The sequence below is a fragment of the Oncorhynchus nerka genome, linkage group LG26 (genome assembly GCF_034236695.1).
Source record: "Oncorhynchus nerka isolate Pitt River linkage group LG26, Oner_Uvic_2.0, whole genome shotgun sequence".
Classification (NCBI taxonomy): domain Eukaryota; kingdom Metazoa; phylum Chordata; class Actinopteri; order Salmoniformes; family Salmonidae; genus Oncorhynchus; species Oncorhynchus nerka.
In genome coordinates this window covers 53479884-53495993 of record NC_088421.1, presented here as the reverse complement: position 1 = coordinate 53495993, position 16110 = coordinate 53479884, and the positions used below count along the sequence as shown (strand labels likewise).

Genomic DNA, 16110 nt, shown 5'->3' with positions numbered 1-16110 from the left:
AGGTGTAACCAGGCCATCCCAGTACAGCTCTGTAGGGTCTAACTAGGTGTAACCAGGCCATCCCAGTACAGCTCTGTAGGGTCTAACTAGGTGTAACCAGGCCATCCCAGTACAGCTCTGTAGGGTCTAACTAGGTGGTGGTGTAACCAGGCCATCCCAGTACAGCTCTGTAGGGTCTAACTAGGTGGAGGTGTAACCAGGTCATCCCAGTACAGCTATGTAGGGTCTAACTAGGTGGAGGTGTAACCAGGCCATCCCAGTACAGCTCTGTAGGGTCTAACTAGGTGTAACCAGGCCATCCCAGTACAGCTCTGTAGGGTCTAACTAGGTGGAGGTGTAACCAGGCCATCCCAGTACAGCTCTGTAGGGTCTAACTAGGTGTAACCAGGCCATCCCAGTACAGCTCTGTAGGGTCTAACTACGTGGAGGTGTAACCAGGCTATCCCAGTACAGCTCTGTAGGGTCTAACTAGGTGGAGGTGTAACCAGGCCATCCCAGTACAGCTCTGTAGGGTCTAACTAGGTGGTGGTGTAACCAGGCCATCCCAGTACAGCTCTGTAGGGTCTAACTAGGTGGAGGTGTAACCAGGCCATCCCAGTACAGCTCTGTAGGGTCTAACTAGGTGTAACCAGGCCATCCCAGTACAGCTCTGTAGGGTCTAACTAGGTGGAGGTGTAACCAGGCCATCCCAGTACAGCTCTGTAGGGTCTAACTAGGTGGAGGTGTAACCAGGCCATCCCAGTACAGCTCTGTAGGGTCTAACTAGGTGGAGGTGTAACCAGGCCATCCCAGTACAGCTCTGTAGGGTCTAACTAGGTGGAGGTGTAACCAGGCCATCCCAGTACAGCTCTGTAGGGTCTAACTAGGTGTAACCAGGCCATCCCAGTACAGCTCTGTAGGGTCTAACTAGGTGTAACCAGGCCATCCCAGTACAGCTCTGTAGGGTCTAACTAGGTGGTGGTGTAACCAGGCCATCCCAGTACAGCTCTGTAGGGTCTAACTAGGTGGAGGTGTAACCAGGCCATCCCAGTACAGCTCTGTAGGGTCTAACTAGGTGGAGGTGTAACCAGGCCATCCCAGTACAGCTCTGTAGGGTCTAACTAGGTGTAACCAGGCCATCCCAGTACAGCTCTGTAGGGTCTAACTAGGTGGAGGTGTAACCAGGCCATCCCAGTACAGCTCTGTAGGGTCTAACTAGGTGGAGGTAACCAGGCCATCCCAGTACAGCTCTGTAGGGTCTAACTAGGTGGAGGTGTAACCAGGCCATCCCAGTACAGCTCTGTAGGGTCTAACTAGGTGGAGGTGTAACCAGGCCATCCCAGTACAGCTCTGTAGGGTCTAACTAGGTGTAACCAGGCCATCCCAGTACAGCTCTGTAGGGTCTAACTAGGTGTAACCAGGCCATCCCAGTACAGCTCTGTAGGGTCTAACTAGGTGGTGGTGTAACCAGGCCATCCCAGTACAGCTCTGTAGGGTCTAACTAGGTGGAGGTGTAACCAGGCCATCCCAGTACAGCTCTGTAGGGTCTAACTAGGTGGAGGTGTAACCAGGCCATCCCAGTACAGCTCTGTAGGGTCTAACTAGGTGGAGGTGTAACCAGGCCATCCCAGTACAGCTCTGTAGGGTCTAACTAGGTGTAACCAGGCCATCCCAGTACAGCTCTGTAGGGTCTAACTAGGTGGAGGTGTAACCAGGCCATCCCAGTACAGCTCTGTAGGGTCTAACTAGGTGTAACCAGGCCATCCCAGTACAGCTCTGTAGGGTCTAACTAGGTGTAACCAGGCCATCCCAGTACAGCTCTGTAGGGTCTAACTAGGTGGAGGTGTAACCAGGCCATCCCAGTACAGCTCTGTAGGGTCTAACTAGGTGGAGGTGTAACCAGGCCATCCCAGTACAGCTCTGTAGGGTCTAACTAGGTGGAGGTGTAACCAGGCCATCCCAGTACAGCTCTGTAGGGTCTAACTAGGGTGTAACAAGGCCATCCCAGTACAGCTCTATAGGGTCTAACTAGGTGGAGGTGTAACCAGGCCATCCCAGTACAGCTCTGTAGGGTCTAACTAGGTGGAGGTGTAACCAGGCCATCCCAGTACAGCTCTGTAGGGTCTAACTAGGTGGAGGTGTAACCAGGCCATCCCAGTACAGCTCTGTAGGGTCTAACTAGGTGGAGGTAACCAGGCCATCCCAGTACAGCTCTGTAGGGTCTAACTAGGTGGAGGTGTAACCAGGCCATCCCAGTACAGCTCTGTAGGGTCTAACTAGGTGGAGGTAACCAGGCCATCCCAGTACAGCTCTGTAGGGTCTAACTAGGTGTAACCAGGCCATCCCAGTACAGCTCTGTAGGGTCTAACTAGGTGGAGGTGTAACCAGGCCATCCCAGTACAGCTCTGTAGGGTCTAACTAGGTGGAGGTGTAACCAGGCCATCCCAGTACAGCTCTGTAGGGTCTAACTAGGTGTAAACCAGGCCATCCCAGTACAGCTCTGTAGGGTCTAACTAGGTGGAGGTGTAACCAGGCCATCCCAGTACAGCTCTGTAGGGTCTAACTAGGTGTAACCAGGCCATCCCAGTACAGCTCTGTAGGGTCTAACTAGGTGGAGTGTAACCAGGCCATCCCAGTACAGCTCTGTAGGGTCTAACTAGGTGAGGTGTAACCAGGCCATCCCAGTACAGCTCTGTAGGGTCTAACTAGGTGGAGGTGTAACCAGGCCATCCCAGTACAGCTCTGTAGGGTCTAACTAGGTGTAACCAGGCCATCCCAGTACAGCTCTGTAGGGTCTAACTAGGTGGAGGTGTAACCAGGCCATCCCAGTACAGCTCTGTAGGGTCTAACTAGGTGGAGGTGTAACCAGGCCATCCCAGTACAGCTCTGTAGGGTCTAACTAGGTGGAGGTGGGTAACCAGGCCATCCCAGTACAGCTCTGTAGGGTCTAACTAGGTGTAACCAGGCCATCCCAGTACAGCTCTGTAGGGTCTAACTAGGTGGAGGTAACCATGCCATCCCAGTACAGCTCTGCAGGGTCTAACTAGGTGTAACCAGGCCATCCCAGGCTCTAACTAGGTGTAACCAGGCCATCCCAGTACAGCTCTGTAGGGTCTAACTAGGTGTAACCAGGCCATCCCAGTACAGCTCTGTAGGGTCTAACTAGGTGGAGGTGTAACCAGGCCATCCCAGTACAGCTCTGTAGGGTCTAACTAGGTGGAGGTGTAACCAGGCCATCCCAGTACAGCTCTGTAGGGTCTAACTAGGTGTAACCAGGCCATCCCAGTACAGCTCTGTAGGGTCTAACTAGGTGGAGGTGTAACCAGGCCATCCCAGTACAGCTCTGTAGGGTCTAACTAGGTGGAGGTAACCAGGCCATCCCAGTACAGCTCTGTAGGGTCTAACTAGGTGGAGGTGTAACCAGGCCATCCCAGTACAGCTCTGTAGGGTCTAACTAGGTGGAGGTGTAACCAGGCCATCCCAGTACAGCTCTGTAGGGTCTAACTAGGTGGAGGTGTAACCAGGCCATCCCAGTACAGCTCTGTAGGGTCTAACTAGGTGTAACCAGGCCATCCCAGTACAGCTCTGTAGGGTCTAACTAGGTGGAGGTGTAACCAGGCCATCCCAGTACAGCTCTGTAGGGTCTAACTAGGTGGAGGTGTAACCAGGCCATCCCAGTACAGCTCTGTAGGGTCTAACTAGGTGTGTAACCAGGCCATCCCAGTACAGCTCTGTAGGGTCTAACTAGGTGTAACCAGGCCATCCCAGTACAGCTCTGTAGGGTCTAACTAGGTGTAACCAGGCCATCCCAGTACAGCTCTGTAGGTTCTAACTAGGTGGAGGTGTAACCAGGCCATCCCAGTACAGCTCTGTAGGGTCTAACTAGGTGTAACCAGGCCATCCCAGTACAGCTCTGTAGGGTCTAACTAGGTGTAACCAGGCCATCCCAGTACAGCTCTGTAGGGTCTAACTAGGTGTAACCAGGCCATCCCAGTACAGCTCTGTAGGGTCTAACTAGGTGTAACCAGGCCATCCCAGTACAGCTCTGTAGGGTCTAACTAGGTGGAGGTGTAACCAGGCCATCCCAGTACAGCTCTGTAGGGTCTAACTAGGTGTAACCAGGCCATCCCAGTACAGCTCTGTAGGGTCTAACTAGGTGGAGGTGTAACCAGGCCATCCCAGTACAGCTCTGCAGGGTCTAACTAGGTGTAACCAGGCCATCCCAGTACAGCTCTGTAGGGTCTAACTAGGTGTAACCAGGCCATCCCAGTACAGCTCTGTAGGGTCTAACTAGGTGGAGGTGTAACCAGGCCATCCCAGTACAGCTCTGTAGGGTCTAACTAGGTGTAACCAGGCCATCCCAGTACAGCTCTGTAGGGTCTAACTAGGTGTAACCAGGCCATCCCAGTACAGCTCTGTAGGGTCTAACTAGGTGTAACCAGGCCATCCCAGTACAGCTCTGTAGGGTCTAACTAACTAGGTGTAACCAGGCCATCCCAGTACAGCTCTGTAGGGTCTAACTAGGTGGAGGTGTAACCAGGCCATCCCAGTACAGCTCTGTAGGGTCTAACTAGGTGTAACCAGGCCATCCCAGTACAGCTCTGTAGGGTCTAACTAGGTGGAGGTGTAACCAGGCCATCCCAGTACAGCTCTGTAGGGTCTAACTAGGTGTAACCAGGCCATCCCAGTACAGCTCTGTAGGGTCTAACTAGACGATGTGTTCGTAGGCTCCCCTGCTAACTTCGCTGTAGGGTCTAACTAGACGATGTGTTCGTAGGCTCCCCTGCTAACTTCGCTGTAGGGTCTAACTAGACGATGTGTTCGTAGGCTCCCCTGCTAACTTCGCTGTGTAGGGTCTAACTAGACTATGTGTTCGTAGGCTCCCCTGCTAACTTCGCTGTAGGGTCTAACTAGACGATGTGTTCGTAGGCTCCCCTGCTAACTTCGCTGTGTAGGGTCTAACTAGACGATGTGTTCGTAGGCTCCCCTGCTAACTTCGCTGTGTAGGGTCTAACTAGACGATGTGTTGTAGGCTCCCCTGCTAACTTCGCTGTGTAGGGTCTAACTAGACGATGTGTTCGTAGGCTCCCCTGCTAACTTCGCTGTGTAGGGTCTAACTAGACGATGTGTTCGTAGGCTCCCCTGCTAACTTCGCTGTGTAGGGTCTAACTAGACGATGTGTTCGTAGGCTCCCCTGCTAACTTCGCTGTGTAGGGTCTAACTAGACGATGTGTTCGTAGGCTCCCCTGCTAACTTCGCTGTGTGGGTCTAACTAGACGATGTGTTCGTAGGCTCCCTGCTAACTTCGCTTAGGTCTAACTAGACGATGTGTTCGTAGGCTGGATGCTAACTTCGCTGTGTAGGGTCTAACTAGACGATGTGTTCGTAGGCTCCCCTGCTAACTTCGCTGTAGGGTCTAACTAGACGATGTGTTCGTAGGCTCCCTGCTAACTTCGTGATGTTAATCTGTGGGGTCTAACTAGACGATGTGTTGGGCTCCCCTGCTAACTTCGCTGTGTGGGGTCTAACTAGACGATGTGTTCGTAGGCTCCCCTGCTAACTTCGCTGTGTAGGGTCTAACTAGACGATGTGTTCGTAGGCTCCCCTGCTAACTTCGCTGTGTAGGGTCTAACTAGACGATGTGTCCGTAGGCTCCCCTGCTAACTTCGCTGTGTAGGGTCTAACTAGACGATGTGTTCGTAGGCTCCCTGCTAACTTCGCTGTGTAGGGTCTAACTAGACGATGTGTTCGTAGGCTCCCCCTGCTAACTTCGCTGTGTAGGGTCTAACTAGACGATGTGTCGTAGGCTCCCTGCTAACTTCGCTGTGTAGGGTCTAACTAGACGATGTGTTCGTAGGCTCCCTGCTAACTTCGCTGTGTAGGGTCTAACTAGACGATGTGTTCGTAGGCTCCCCCTGCTAACTTCGCTGTGTAGGGTCTAACTAGACGATGTGTTCGTAGGCTCCCCTGCTAACTTCGCTGTGTACACTGCGATCGTGGAGCCTCACGGGAGGATCATGGGTCTGGACCTCCCCGATGGAGGTCACCTGACGCACGGCTTCATGACGGACAAGAAGAAGATCTCTGCCACATCCATCTTCTTTGAGTCCATGCCCTACAAGGTAAACAACAACACATCCATCTTCTTTGAGTCCATGCCCTACAAGGTAAACAACAGGTGGGTCAACAGGAGGATGAGCCACATAGAGAGAGGAGCATAGAGAGAGGAGCATAGAGAGAGAGGAGCCAGAGAGCAGAGAGAGGAGCATAGAGAGAGGAGCATAGAGAGAGGAGCATAGAGAGAGGAGCATAGAGAGAGAGGAGCACAGAGAGAGAGGAGTATAGAGAGAGGAGCATAGAGAGAGGAGCATAGAGAGAGGAGCATAGAGAGAGGAGCATAGAGAGAGAGGAGCACAGAGAGAGGAGCACAGAGAGAGGAGCACAGAGAGAGGAGCATAGAGAGAGGAGCATAGAGAGAGGAGCACAGAGAGAGGAGCACAGAGAGAGGAGCATAGAGAGAGGAGCATAGAGAGAGGAGCATAGAGAGAGGAGCACAGAGAGAGGAGCACAGAGAGAGGAGCACAGAGAGAGAGGAGCATAGAGAGAGGAGCACAGAGAGAGGGGCACAGAGAGAGAGGAGCATAGAGAGAGGAGCATAGAGAGAAATCACAGAGAGGAGCACAGAGAGAGGAGCATAGAGAGAGGAGCACAGAGAGAGGAGCATAGAGAGAGGAGCATAGAGAGAGGAGCATAGAGAGAGGAGCATAGAGAGAGGAGCATAGAGAGAGGTGCATAGAGAGAGGAGCATAGAGAGAGAGGAGCATAGAGAGAGGAGCATAGAGAGAGAGGAGCACAGAGAGGGGCACAGAGAGAGAGGAGCATAGAGAGAGGAGCACAGAGAGAGAGGAGCATAGAGAGAGGAGCACAGAGAGGGGCACAGAGAGAGAGGAGCATAGAGAGAGGAGCATAGAGAGAGAGGAGCACAGAGAGGGGCACAGAGAGAGAGGAGCACAGAGAGAGAGGAGCATAGAGAGAGGAGCATAGAGAGAGGGGAGCATAGAGAGAGGAGCATAGAGAGAGGAGCATAGAGAGAGGAGCATAGAGAGAGGAGCATAGAGAGAGGAGCATAGAGAGAGAGGAGCCGGAGCATAGAGAGAGGAGCATAGAGAGAGAGGAGCACAGAGAGAGGGGAGCATAGAGAGAGGAGCATAGAGAGAGGTGCATAGAGAGAGGAGCATAGAGAGAGAGGAGCATAGAGAGAGGAGCATAGAGAGACAGAGAGGGGCATAGAGAGAGGAGCATAGAGAGGGAGCACAGAGAGAGGGGAGCATAGAGAGAGGAGCATAGAGAGAGGTGCATAGAGAGAGGAGCATAGAGAGAGAGGAGCCGGAGCATAGAGAGAGGAGCATAGAGAGAGAGGAGCACAGAGAGAGGAGCACAGAGAGAGGAGCACAGAGAGAGGAGCACAGAGAGAGGAGCACAGAGAGAGGGGCACAGAGAGAGAGGAGCACAGAGAGAGAGGAGCACAGAGAGGGGCACAGAGAGAGAGGAGCATAGAGAGAGGAGCACAGAGAGAGAGGAGCATAGAGAGAGGAGCACAGAGAGAGGAGCATAGAGAGAGGAGCACAGAGAGAGGGGCACAGAGAGAGAGGAGCATAGAGAGAGGAGCACAGAGAGAGGAGCATAGAGAGAGGAGCACAGAGAGAGGAGCACAGAGAGAGAGGAGCACAGAGAGAGGAGCACAGAGAGAGGAGCATAGAGAGAGGAGCATAGAGAGAGGAGCACAGAGAGAGGAGCATAGAGAGAGGCACAGAGAGAGGAGCACAGAGAGAGGAGCATAGAGAGAGGAGCTGGGGCACAGAGAGAGGAGCATAGAGAGAGGGGCATAGAGAGAGGAGCATAGGAGCCGGGGCACAGAGAGAGGAGCATAGAGAGAGGAGCACAGAGAGAGGAGCATAGAGAGAGGGAGCACAGAGAGAGAGAGCACAGAGAGAGGAGCACAGAGAGAGGAGCACAGAGAGAGGAGCATCCACAGAGAGGGAGCATAGAGAGAGGAGCACAGAGAGAGGGAGCACAGAGAGAGAGGAGCACAGAGAGAGGAGCATAGAGAGAGGAGCACAGAGAGAGGAGCACAGAGAGAGGGAGCACAGAGAGAGGAGCACAGAGAGAGGAGCACAGAGAGAGGAGCATAGAGAGAGGAGCATAGAGAGAGGAGCATAGAGAGAGGAGCACAGAGAGAGGAGCATAGAGAGAGGAGCAGAGAGAGCACAGAGAGAGGGGCATAGAGAGAGGGGCATAGAGAGAGGGGCATAGAGAGAGGGGCATAGAGAGAGGAGCATAGAGAGAGGAGCATAGAGAGAGGAGCATAGAGAGAGGAGCACAGAGAGAGGAGCACAGAGAGAGGAGCATAGAGAGAGGAGCATAGAGAGAGGAGCATAGAGAGAGGAGCATAGAGAGAGGAGCTGGGGCATAGAGAGAGGGGCATAGAGAGAGGGGCATAGAGAGAGGGGCATAGAGAGAGGAGCATAGAGAGAGAGGAGCACAGAGAGAGGAGCATAGAGAGAGGAGCACAGAGAGAGGAGCATAGAGAGAGGAGCACAGAGAGAGGAGCATAGAGAGAGGAGCACAGAGAGAGGAGCATAGAGAGAGGAGCACAGAGAGAGGAGCACAGAGAGAGGAGCACAGAGAGAGGGTTGTAGAGAGAGGAGCACAGAGAGAGGAGCACAGAGAGAGGAGCACAGAGAGAGGAGCACATAGGAGAGAGGAGCACAGAGAGAGGAGCACAGAGAGAGGAGCACAGAGAGAGGAGCACAGAGAGAGAGGAGCATAGAGAGAGGGAGCATAGAGAGAGGAGCATAGAGAGAGGGAGCATAGAGAGAGGAGCACAGAGAGAGGAGCACAGAGAGAGGAGCATAGAGAGAGAGGAGCACAGAGAGAGGAGCATAGAGAGAGGAGCATAGAGAGAGGAGCATAGAGAGAGGAGCATAGAGAGAGAGCAGAGAGAGGAGCACAGAGAGAGGAGCATAGAGAGAGGAGCATAGAGAGAGGGGCATAGAGAGAGGAGCATAGAGAGAGAGGAGCACAGAGAGAGAGGAGCACAGAGAGGAGAGAGAGCACAGAGAGAGGAGCACAGAGAGAGGGAGCACAGAGAGAGGAGCACAGAGAGAGAGCACAGAGAGAGAGAGCATAGAGAGAGAGCATAGAGAGAGAGAGCATAGAGAGAGAGACAGAGAGAGGAGCATAGAGAGAGGAGCATAGAGAGAGAGGAGCACAGAGAGAGGAGCACAGAGAGAGGAGCATAGAGAGAGAGGAGCATAGAGAGAGGAGCACAGAGAGAGAGGAGCACAGAGAGAGAGGAGCACAGAGAGGGGCACAGAGAGAGAGGAGCACAGAGAGGGGCACAGAGAGAGAGGAGCATAGAGAGAGGAGCACAGAGAGAGGAGCATAGAGAGAGGAGCACATAGAGAGAGGAGCACAGAGAGAGAGGAGCACAGAGAGGGGCACAGAGAGAGGGGCACAGAGAGAGAGGAGCACAGAGAGAGAGGAGCATAGAGAGAGAGGAGCATAGAGAGAGGAGCACAGAGAGAGGAGCACAGAGAGAGGAGCACAGAGAGAGGGGCACAGAGAGAGGAGCACAGAGAGAGGAGCATAGAGAGAGGAGCACAGAGAGAGGAGCACAGAGAGAGGGGCACAGAGAGAGGAGCACAGAGAGAGAGGAGCACAGAGAGAGGAGCATAGAGAGAGGGAGCATAGAGAGAGGAGCACAGAGAGAGGAGCACAGAGAGAGGAGCATAGAGAGAGGGGCATAGAGAGAGAGGAGCATAGAGAGAGGAGCATAGAGAGAGGAGCTGGGGCATAGAGAGAGGGGCATAGAGAGAGGGGCATAGAGAGAGGAGCATAGAGAGAGGGGCATAGAGAGAGGAGCACATAGAGAGAGGGGCACAGAGAGAGGAGCACAGAGAGAGGGGCATAGAGAGAGGAGCACAGAGAGAGGAGCACAGAGAGAGGAGCACAGAGAGAGGAGCACAGAGAGAGGAGCATAGAGAGAGGAGCACAGAGAGAGGGGCATAGAGAGAGGAGCATAGAGAGAGGAGCATAGAGAGAGGAGCACAGAGAGAGGGGCACAGAGAGAGAGGAGCATAAGAGAGGAGCATAGAGAGAGGAGCACAGAGAGAGGGGCACAGAGAGAGGAGCACAGAGAGAGGAGCACAGAGAGAGGAGCACATAGAGAGAGGAGCATAGAGAGAGGAGCACATAGAGAGAGGGGCATAGAGAGAGGAGCATAGAGAGAGGAGCTGGGGCATAGAGAGAGGGAGCACAGAGAGAGGGGCTAGAGAGAGGAGCAGAGAGAGGAGCCTAGAGAGAGAGGAGCATAGAGAGAGAGGAGAGGAGCATAGAGAGAGGAGCCTAGAGAGAGGAGCACAGAGAGAGGAGCATAGAGAGAGGAGTCTCAGAGAGGAGCATAGAGAGAGGGAGCACAGAGAGAGGAGGCATAGAGAGAGAGGCACAGAGAGAGGAGCACAGAGAGAGGAGCACAGAGAGAGAGAGCACAGAGAGAGAGAGCACTGAGAGAGAGGAGCACAGAGAGAGAGGAGCACAGAGAGAGGAGCATCAGAGAGGAGCACAGAGAGAGGGCACAGAGAGAGAGGAGCACAGAGAGAGGGGAGCACAGAGAGAGAGGAGTATAGAGAGAGGAGCATAGAGAGAGGGAGCATAGAGAGAGAGTTAATCTGAGGAGCATAGAGAGAGGAGCATAGAGAGAGGGGCACAGAGAGAGGGGCATAGAGAGAGAGAGGCATAGAGAGAGGGGCATAGAGAGAGGAGCACAGAGAGAGGAGCATAGAGAGAGGAGCTAATAGAGAGAGGAGCATAGAGAGAGGAGCATAGAGAGGGAGCATAGAGAGAGGGGCACAGAGAGAGGAGCTGGAGAGCATAGAGAGAGGGAGCATAGAGAGAGAGGGCACAGAGAGAGGAGCATAGAGAGAGGAGCACAGAGAGAGAGGAGCACAGAGAGAGGAGCACAGAGAGAGAGGAGCACAGAGAGAGGAGCACAGAGAGAGGAGCACAGAGAGAGGAGCACAGAGAGAGGAGCACAGAGAGAGGGAGCACAGAGAGAGGAGCACAGAGAGAGGAGCATCACAGAGAGGGAGCACAGAGAGAGGGAGCACAGAGAGAGGAGCACAGAGAGAGGAGCACAGAGAGAGAGGAGCACAGAGAGAGGAGCACAGAGAAAGGAGCACAGAGAGAGGAGCACAGAGAGAGAGGAGCATAGAGAGAGGAGCCGGGGCACAGAGAGAGAGGAGCATAGAGAGAGAGGAGCATAGAGAGAGGAGCATAGAGAGAGGAGCACAGAGAGAGGAGCACAGAGAGAGGAGCACAGAGAGAGGAGCATAGAGAGAGGGGCATAGAGAGAGGAGCATAGAGAGAGGGGCACAGAGAGAGGAGCACAGAGAGAGGAGCACAGAGAGAGGAGCATAGAGAGAGGAGCATAGAGAGAGGAGCATAGAGAGAGGGGCACAGAGAGAGGAGCACAGAGAGAGGAGCACAGAGAGAGGAGCATAGAGAGAGGAGCTGGGGCATAGAGAGAGGAGCATAGAGAGAGGAGCACAGAGAGAGGAGCACAGAGAGAGGAGCACAGAGAGAGGAGCACAGAGAGAGGAGCACAGAGAGAGGAGCATAGAGAGGAGCACAGAGAGAGGAGCATAGAGAGAGGAGCATAGAGAGAGGAGCATAGAGAGAGGAGCACAGAGAGAGAGGAGCATAGAGAGAGGAGCATAGAGAGAGGAGCTGGGGCATAGAGAGAGGAGCATAGAGAGAGGAGCATAGAGAGAGGAGCATAGAGAGAGGAGCACAGAGAGAGGAGCACAGAGAGAGAGGAGCATAGAGAGAGGAGCACAGAGAGAGAGGAGCATAGAGAGAGGAGCATAGAGGGAGGAGCATAGAGAGAGGAGCACAGAGAGAGGAGCACAGAGAGAGGAGCACAGAGAGAGGAGCACAGAGAGAGGAGCACAGAGAGAGGAGCATAGAGAGAGGAGCATAGAGAGAGGGGCACAGAGAGAGGAGCACAGAGAGAGGAGCACAGAGAGAGGAGCTGGGGCATAGAGAGAGGAGCATAGAGAGAGGGGCATAGAGAGAGGAGCTGGGGCATAGAGAGAGGAGCACAGAGAGAGAGGAGCACAGAGAGAGGAGCACAGAGAGAGGAGCATAGAGAGAGGAGCACAGAGAGAGGAGCACAGAGAGAGGAGCACAGAGAGAGGAGCACAGAGAGAGGAGCTGGGGCATAGAGAGAGGAGCATAGAGAGAGGGGCATAGAGAGAGGAGCATAGAGAGAGGGCACAGAGAGAGGTATCAGAGAGAGGAGCACAGAGAGAGAGCTGGGGCATAGAGAGAGGGAGCATAGAGAGAGGGGCATAGAGAGAGGAGCTGAGGCATAGAGAGAGGAGCATTTGAGAGAGGAGCACAGAGAGAGAGGAGCACAGAGAGAGGGAGCATAGAGAGAGAGGAGCATAGAGAGAGGAGCATAGAGAGAGGAGCACAGAGAGAGGAGCACAGAGAGAGGAGCATAGAGAGAGGAGCATAGAGAGAGGAGCACAGAGAGGAGCATAGAGAGAGGAGCATAGAGAGAGAGGAGCATAGAGAGAGGAGCATAGAGAGAGGAGCATAGAGAGAGAGGAGCATAGAGAGAGGAGCATAGAGAGAGGAGCATAGAGAGAGGAGCACAGAGAGAGGAGCATAGAGAGAGCCTGGCATAGAGAGAGGAGCACAGAGAGAGGAGCATAGAGAGAGGAGCATAGAGAGAGAGGAGCATAGAGAGAGGAGCATAGAGAGAGGAGCACAGAGAGAGGAGCACAGAGAGAGGAGCATAGAGAGAGGAGCACAGAGAGAGAGGAGCATAGAGAGAGAGGAGCACTGAGAGAGGAGCACAGAGAGAGGAGCATAGAGAGAGGAGCATTTGAGGGAGCATAGAGAGAGGAGCACAGAGAGAGGAGCATAGAGAGAGGAGCATAGAGAGAGAGGAGCACAGAGAGAGGAGCATAGAGAGAGGTATAGAGAGAGGGAGCATAGAGAGAGGAGCATAGAGAGAGGAGCACAGAGAGAGAGGAGCACAGAGAGAGAGGAGCATAGAGAGAGGAGCACAGAGAGAGAGGCATCCTGAGAGAGGAGCATAGAGAGAGGAGCATAGAGAGAGAGGAGCACAGAGAGAGGAGCACAGAGAGAGGGCACAGAGAGAGGAGCATAGAGAGAGGAGCATTGAGAGAGGAGCATAGAGAGAGAGGAGCATAGAGAGAGGGAGCAGAGAGAGAGGAGCACAGAGAGAGGAGCATAGAGAGAGAGCATAGAGAGGAGCATCAGAGAGGAGCACAGAGAGAGGAGCATAGAGAGAGGAGCATAGAGAGAGGAGCATAGAGAGAGGAGCATAGAGAGAGGAGCATAGAGAGAGGAGCATAGAGAGAGGAGCATAGAGAGAGAGAGCACAGAGAGAGGAGCATTTGAGGGAGCACAGAGAGAGGAGCACAGAGAGAGGGCACAGAGAGAGGAGCATAGAGAGAGGAGCACAGAGAGAGAGCACAGAGAGAGGAGCACAGAGAGAGCATAGAGAGAGGAGCATAGAGAGAGGAGCATAGAGAGAGGAGTATAGAGAGAGGAGCATAGAGAGGAGGAGCATAGAGAGAGGAGCATTTGGAGAGGTTTCCCAGAGAGAGGAGCATAGAGAGAGGGAGCATCAGGAGCACAGAGAGAGGAGCACAGAGAGAGGAGCATAGAGAGAGGAGCACAGAGAGAGGGAGCACAGAGAGAGGGAGCACAGAGAGAGAGAGCATTTGGAGAGAGGAGCACAGAGAGAGGAGCACAGAGAGAGGAGCACAGAGAGAGAGGGCACAGAGAGAGGAGCACAGAGAGAGGAGCACAGAGAGAGGAGCACAGAGAGAGGGAGCATAGAGAGAGAGGAGCACAGAGAGAGGAGCACAGAGAGAGAGGGCATAGAGAGAGGGAGCACAGAGAGAGGAGCACAGAGAGAGGAGCACAGAGAGAGGAGAGAGGAGCACAGAGAGAGAGCACAGAGAGCACAGAGAGAGAGGAGCACAGAGAGAGGAGCATAGAGAGAGCATAGAGAGAGAGGACACAGAGAGAGAGGAGCACAGAGAGAGGAGCATTTGAGAGGAGCATAGAGAGAGAGGAGCACAGAGAGAGGAGCACAGAGAGGGAGCACAGAGAGAGAGAGCATAGAGAGAGAGGAGCACAGAGAGAGGAGCACAGAGAGAGGGAGCACAGAGAGAGGAGCATCCTGTTGAGAGAGAGGAGCACAGAGAGAGGAGCATAGAGAGAGAGGGGCACAGAGAGAGGAGCACAGAGAGAGGAGCACAGAGAGAGAGGGGCACAGAGAGAGGAGCACAGAGAGAGGAGCACAGAGAGAGGAGCACAGAGAGGATCATAGAGAGAGGAGCACAGAGAGAGGAGCATAGAGAGAGGAGCACAGAGACAGGGGCACACAGAGAGAGGGGCACAGAGAGAGGGGCACAGAGAGAGGAGCACAGAGAGAGGGGCACAGAGAGAGGCACAGAGAGAGGAGCATAGAGAGAGGAGCACAGAGAGAGGGCACAGAGAGAGGAGCACAGAGAGAGGAGCACAGAGAGAGAGGAGCACAGAGAGAGGGGAGCATAGAGAGAGGAGCACAGAGAGAGGAGCATAGAGAGAGGAGCACAGAGAGAGGAGCACAGAGAGAGGAGCACAGAGAGAGGAGCACAGAGAGAGGAGCATAGAGAGAGAGGAGCACAGAGAGAGGAGCATAGAGAGAGGAGCACAGAGAGAGGAGCACAGAGAGAGGAGCACAGAGAGAGGAGCACAGAGAGAGGGAGCATAGAGAGAGAGCATAGAGAGAGGGAGCAGAGGGAGCACAGAGAGAGGAGCACAGAGAGAGGAGCACAGAGAGAGAGGATCATAGAGATCAGAGGAGCATAGAGAGAGGAGCACAGAGAGAGAGCACAGAGAGTATAGAGAGAGGGCACAGAGAGAGCATAGAGAGGAGGAGCATAGAGAGAGAGAGGAGCACAGAGAGAGGAGGTTTCATAGAGAGAGAGCATAGAGAGAGCAGAGAGAGAGGAGCACAGAGAGAGGAGCAGAGAGAGGAGCATAGAGAGAGGAGCACAGAGAGAGGAGCATTTGAGGCCATAGAGAGAGGAGCATAGAGAGAGGAGCACAGAGAGAGGAGCATAGAGAGAGGAGCATAGAGAGAGAGGAGCATAGGTTTCACAGAGCACAGAGAGCATAGAGAGAGAGGAGCATTTTGAGAGGAGCACAGAGAGAGGAGCACAGAGAGAGGAGCACAGAGAGAGGAGCATAGAGAGAGCATAGAGAGAGGAGCATAGAGAGAGAGGGGGCATAGAGAGAGGATAGAGGGCCAGAGAGAGGAGCACAGAGAGAGGAGCATAGAGAGAGGAGCACAGAGAGAGAATCTCCACAGAGAGAGGAGCATAGAGAGCCAGGAGCATAGAGAGAGGAGCACAGAGAGAGGAGCACAGAGAGATCAGAGAGAGGAGCACAGAGAGAGGAGCCAGGGCATAGAGAGGAGCATAGAGAGAGGGCAGAGAGAGAGGAGCACAGAGAGAGGATCATAGAGGGGCACAGAGAGAGTAAATCGCTCTGGATAAGAGCCAGACAGAATGAGCATAGATGTAAAGGGCATAGAGAGAGGAGCACAGAGAGAGGAGGAGCACAGAGAGGAGCATAGAGAGAGGAGCATAGAGAGAGGGAGCATAGAGAGAGGGAGCACAGAGAGGAGCAGAGAGAGAGAGGAGGGCAGAGAGAGAGGGGAGGGGAGAGAGAGAGAGGGGAGCAGAGAGAGAGGAGCCTGGGAGCAGAGAGAGACAGAGAGATCAGAGAGAGTTGTAGCAGAGAGAGGCCTGGAGCAGAGACACACACCACACAGTTTATTTGAGATCAACGTCCTTCTGCCTGCCTGTCCAGCCAAGGTAACCACAGGGAGAACGGAACTGTCTGGGCACCGTTCTGTCAAGGTAACCACAGAACGGAACTGTCTGACGCACCGTTCTGTCAAGGTAACCACGAGAACGGAACTGTCTGACGCACCGTTCTGTCAAGGTAACCACGGGAGAACGGAACTGAATCTGACGC

At 53.8% G+C, this 16110-nt stretch overlaps 1 pseudogene; it reads left to right on the top strand.

Moving 5' to 3' along the window:
• The window catches only part of LOC135564922 (serine hydroxymethyltransferase, cytosolic-like), a 76151-nt pseudogene that overhangs the window by 17114 nt on the left and 42927 nt on the right, over window positions 1-16110 (top strand).